We start from the raw sequence: 5,511 nt of genomic DNA on the forward strand, positions 1-5,511 counted from the left end.
TTGACTGCTAACCAGAAGGCTGGCGGTTCAAACCCACCAGCCACTCCTCAGAAGGAAGACTGGGCAATCTACTTCCGTAGAGATACTGCCTCAGAAACCCAACAAGGGGTCACTATGAGTCGGATCCAACTCCAGAGCAGTGAGTTTGGTTTTGTTTTTGTTATGGATAAATTTAAGGAGCTCAGGTGGTGCAGTGCCTAAGGCATTTGACTCCTAACCAGATGGTTGGTGGTTCAAACCCACCAGCTGCTCCAGGGAAGGAAAATGGGGCAATCTACTTTGGTAAAGATTTACTGCCTTGGAAACCCAATTGGGGTCACTATAAGTCAGAATTGACTCAATGGCAGCGAGCTTGGAGCTATGGATAAATTTCTTATCTATAAAGAACTAGACAAATAATTGGAAATTTTCTCCATTTTTCATTTCTTCAGGCTTTCATCAATTTTGTTTCTTATGTAGGCCAAATTATTGTTCTTAATATTTAAAAAATATTTTAAGCACTTCTAATGTTGTATTAAAGAAGGTCATTGCCCCAAACTCTGAGGCACCAAAGAAATACTAAAGCTGTAAGTGAAAACAGAATGATCAACAATATTAGCTGGAGTAATAAAACATTGATTTGTATTCTAAAATGTGGCCTTTCTAAAATCACTTTATCTAATAAAATAGTGATATGAGATGTTCTGAGTCCTAGTAGAATCTTAGTCCATGGCATTTGAACAACTTTTATGAAGCTGAAACAGATTGATATCCTGTATAACACAGATTCTGAGCCAATTTGTCCCGTTTCCTGTTTGACTTTGTAATGCAAAGCTAATACAACAGAAAAATTTTGTCACCATGAAACTGAAGATACTCAGTAAGTATCCAGACTTTTGTTGATAAATAATTTAAAACAAAATAAGTCAAGAAATAAGGGGAAGTTAAAATAAACAAAACAAGTTACTTGAAATATTTATAGTAGTTGTAAAGTATAGAGGCATGTTGTTGTTGCTGTTGTTATGTGCCGTCGAGTCGGACACGACTCATAGTGACCCTTCCTTGGGTTTCCGAGGCGGTATCACTACGGAAGTAGATTGCCCAACCTTCCTTCCAAAGAGTGGCTGGTGGGTTTGAACCACCAAACTTCTGGTTAGCAGTCAAGTGCCTTAGGCACTATGCTAATCGAACCAAACCCACTGCCATCGGGTCAATTCCAACTTATAGCAAGCAACCCCCCTTGGGTTTTCAAGGCTGTAAATCTTTATGGAATCAGACAGCCTCATCTTTCTTCCATGGAGCAGCCAGTAGGTATGAATCACCGATCTTTTGGTTGGTAGCCAAATGCCTTAAACACTATACCACCAGTGCTCCTTATATAGAGATATATAGAGATACAGTTGTATATTATTCTTAATGTATTATAGTTGTATATTAAAGAGATGCAAACATGATAAAAGTTAGGGGACTTCAGCTCTCAAAGAATGGTATAAAGATGTTAGAAGATATTTGGAATTGTTCCTCTTTTCTACTGTAACCACATGAAGAGCTGCATGTCTTTTGTCAATGCAGAAAGTCTGTTACAAAGGCATCATTCAAAATGAAAGTCAAACTGTGGGAACTCCCTTTTAAGTGAAATGGAAAAAAACATTGAGAATGTGTTTACTTCCTTTAAAGTATTTTATGTGGAGATTAGGCAAGTCACTGCAAAAAAAAATTCTAACCCAATTCACTTCTGCTTTAGTGCATGAGTCCCTGAGAATTCCACATCTTGATAGCATGATATTCTTTCTTGCTAAAGGTATTCACATGCCTGCAGCCATTAATTATAAGCCTCCTATGCTCATGGAGCAGGTGTCTGAAGTGTTTACTTGAGTGACAGACAAAAGTCCTCCTAAGTATATAATGTCTTACAAGTAGTCAGCTATTGATCAGAGATTTCTGGAACTTCCCAACCCTTGACTTCAGGTGTGAAATATAGGTCATTTTTGCTATGATTGTTTATCATTCATTTATTCATTTAACAAATATTTGTTGAGCAAATAGTTGTAAGCAAACAAAGATGAATCAGATGGAGATTTACCCTCAGGGTGCTGACTTCTAATTGATGTAATGACTGGAGCACAAACACCCTGAATATATGGAACAAGTTGGTAAAGAAGAAACAGATATCATGCTATCATCTGAGTTCAGAGAAGGGATAGTATATTTGCTGTACAGTGAAGGAAAGATAAAGGATAAGTAGAATAGAGGATTGAGGAAAGGATTTGTAGAAGTGGGAGTATTTTACCTGAGCTTTGATGAGCAGATAAATTTTAGCCATTTTGAGACTGAAAGAAAAATAAGTAAATGGCTGTCATAAATCCATTTGGACTCATGGGGACCCCATGTGCCTCAAAGTAGAACTGTGCTCCATAGGGTTTTTGGTGGGTGACTTTTTTGAAGTAGATTGCCAGGACTGTCTTCTGAGGTGCCTCTGGGTAGACTCTAGCTGCCAGCCTTTCGGTTAGCAGCTGAGTGCTTAATCATTTGAACCACTAGGGACTCCTTGGAGATTGAGAGGAGGGTATTTCTGTTAGAAATAACTTGGCACCATGAAGGCTTTCCAGAAGCAGATAAGTCTACACAGGAGTGAGCTACAATAAATGGTCCCAGACAGAGAAATAAGCTGTCTACCAGAATTCCTTCTGTCCAGATAGGAACTTCAGACCTTCCCCTGGCTGGAACCTGGTTTGGCTTCCAACCTTGCTCCAGGTGACAACTCAGCTCAGCCATACTAGTGGACACTATGACAGAATGTCAACCACGAAGGAACTGTTTTAAGTGCTGAAGAGGAAGGATGTCTCCTTGAGGACTAAGATGTGCCTGACACAAGCTGTGATATTTCCAATTGCCTCATATGCATGTGAGAGCTGGACAATGAATAAGGAAGACCGAAGAAGAGTTGATGCTTTTGAGTTGTGGTGCTGGCGAAGAATGTTGAAAGTACCATGGACTGCTAAAAGAACTAACAGACCTGTCCTGGAGGAAGTACACCCGAAATGCTCCTTGGAAGCGAGAATAGCCAGACTTCGTCTCACCTATTTTGGTCATGTTGTCAGAAGGGACCATTCCCTGGAGAAGGATGTCATGCTTGGTAGGGTAGAGGGTTGACGAAAGAGGGGGAGGCCTTCAACAAGATGGATTAGACATGGTGGCTGCGATGATGGGCTCAAGTATAGCAGGGATAATGGAGCTGGCGTGGGATTGGGCGGTGTTTTGTTCTGCTGTGCATGGGGTCACTATGAGTCAGAAACGACTCAACGGCACCTAACAACAACAACATGACAGAATACCTTGCCAGCATGTCCTGACCCATGAGGCATGCAGGTGGCAGAAAGCAAAATATAGAGCTGGAAAAAGGTGTTATTGTTGTTGTTGTTAGGTACCATCAAGTCAGCTCTGACTCATAGTGACCCTATATCCAAGGGAATGAAACACTGCCCGGTTCTGTGCCAGTCTCATAATCCTTGCTGTGCTTAAGCCCATCGTTGCAACCACTGTGTCCATCCATCTTGTTGAGGGGCTTTGCCTTTTTTGCTGACCCTCTACTTTACCAAGCATGGAATCTTTCTCCAGGGAATGGTGCTTTCTGACAATATGACCAAAGTAGGTGAAATGAAGTGTGGCCATCCCGCCTCCAAGGAGCATTCCAGCTGTACTTCTTCCAGGACAGATTTTTTCATTCTTCTGGAAATCATTTTCAGTATTTTTCACCAAATCATTTTCAGTATTCTTCACCAAAACCACAATTCAGACTCTTCTGAGGTCTTCCTTATTCATTGTCCTGCTTTTACATGCATATGAGGCAATTGAAAAAACCATGGCTTGGGTCAGGTGTACCATAGTCTTCAAAGTGACATCATTGCTTCTTAACATTTTGAAAAGGTCTTTTGCAACAGATTTGCCCAGTGCAATATGACATTTGATTTCTTTTCATTTTATTTTATTTTGTTTTTATTGTGATTTGGGTGAAGATTTATAGAGCAAATTCACCTTCCATATAGCAGTTCACATACACTTTGTCTCATGACATTGACTACAATTTACCACAATGCAACAGCTCCCCTCCCACTTCCTCCCGATAATTACCTCTTCCCTGTGGCCATCCCTCCATGCCCTCCTGCCCCCTGAGCTGTATCCTGGTATATAAGCAGCCCTTCTTTCTCCCATGATTGTTCTCTCCAAGGAGTGTACCTACCTCAGGCAAATGTTCAGCTCATATGCCTGTCTTTTGCTTGGCTGGAAGCCAGAGGTATGGGTTCAATTCCAGACCTGACGAGCAGCTAGGGACCATAGTCTCAGTGGTTCCACCAGGCTCTATTGGACCAGCAAGACTGGTCTCCCTCCCCCCACTTTTTTTTTCTCCAAATGATTTTTAGTTTTGTCCACACTGTTCTCCCTCTTTATCTAGGATCTCCTACATAGATCCCCTTCCAAGTGGTTGACATTGGTAGCCAGGCACCATCTAGTCCTTCTGGTCTCATAGTCATATAGGCTGCAGATTGAATGGTGTATCAGTCACTAGGACTGATTGTATCCATGAATTTTTGGTTTTCTTCATTCTTCTTTGCTCTCGATGGGGAGAGACCCATCGTTGCATCTAGATGGCAGCTTGCAAGCTTTTAAGATCCCAATCGCCACTCACCAAAGTAAGAGGTGGAACAAAGTTTTGTGTAGTGTGTTATGCCAAATGAGCTTGATGTTGCCTACAACTATGGTCCCAAGCCCACAGGTTGAACTACTTGGTTCCTCTGGGTAGCTGGCTGTGACCAAGCAGTGACTACCACCTCCCCTCTTGTCAGCTCTACTGTACATCTGGGAATTCTGATCATACACATAAACTTATAGGACCATTGTCTGCCAACCCTATACATATTCTTGGGTACACTCCCCAATTCAGAGACATACCTACTAGTTCAGCCTGTCCACACATCTGTCCACCCATCTATCCACCCGTATACCCATGTTTGCCTTCACTGACAACGCAGTACTATATGTGCAAAAGGGTTCATCTTTGTTGTCTGTACCTCCCATGTACCTCTCTATGTCTTTATCTTCCTCAATGCCACCATATTGATCACTCACATTTGGTACATTGCCGTTCTCTTCACCCAAATCGATACTTATCTTCATCTATCTAACAGTGTTCCTTCCCCTCCCTCCCCTCCCACCCTTGGTAACCAACAAAGAAAATTTCCTTCGATAGATAAAACTTTCCTTGACTTTTACAATAACAGACTAATACAATATTTGTCCTTTAGTGATTGACTTATTTCACTCAGCATAATGTCCTCCAAGTTCATCTATGTTATGCGATGTTTTGCAGATTCTACATTATTCTTTAGCGTTGCATAGTATTCCATTGTGTATATGTACCATAGTTTGGTTATCCATTCCTCAGCTGATGGACACCTAGGTTGTTTCAATCTTTTGGCTATTGTAAATAGTGCTGCGATGAACATGGGTGTGCATATGTCTATTCTTGTCATG

This window comes from Orycteropus afer, unplaced genomic scaffold (assembly GCF_000298275.1).
Source record: "Orycteropus afer afer isolate SDZICR_OR568_19922 unplaced genomic scaffold, OryAfe1.0 scaffold00028, whole genome shotgun sequence".
NCBI lineage: Eukaryota > Metazoa > Chordata > Mammalia > Tubulidentata > Orycteropodidae > Orycteropus > Orycteropus afer.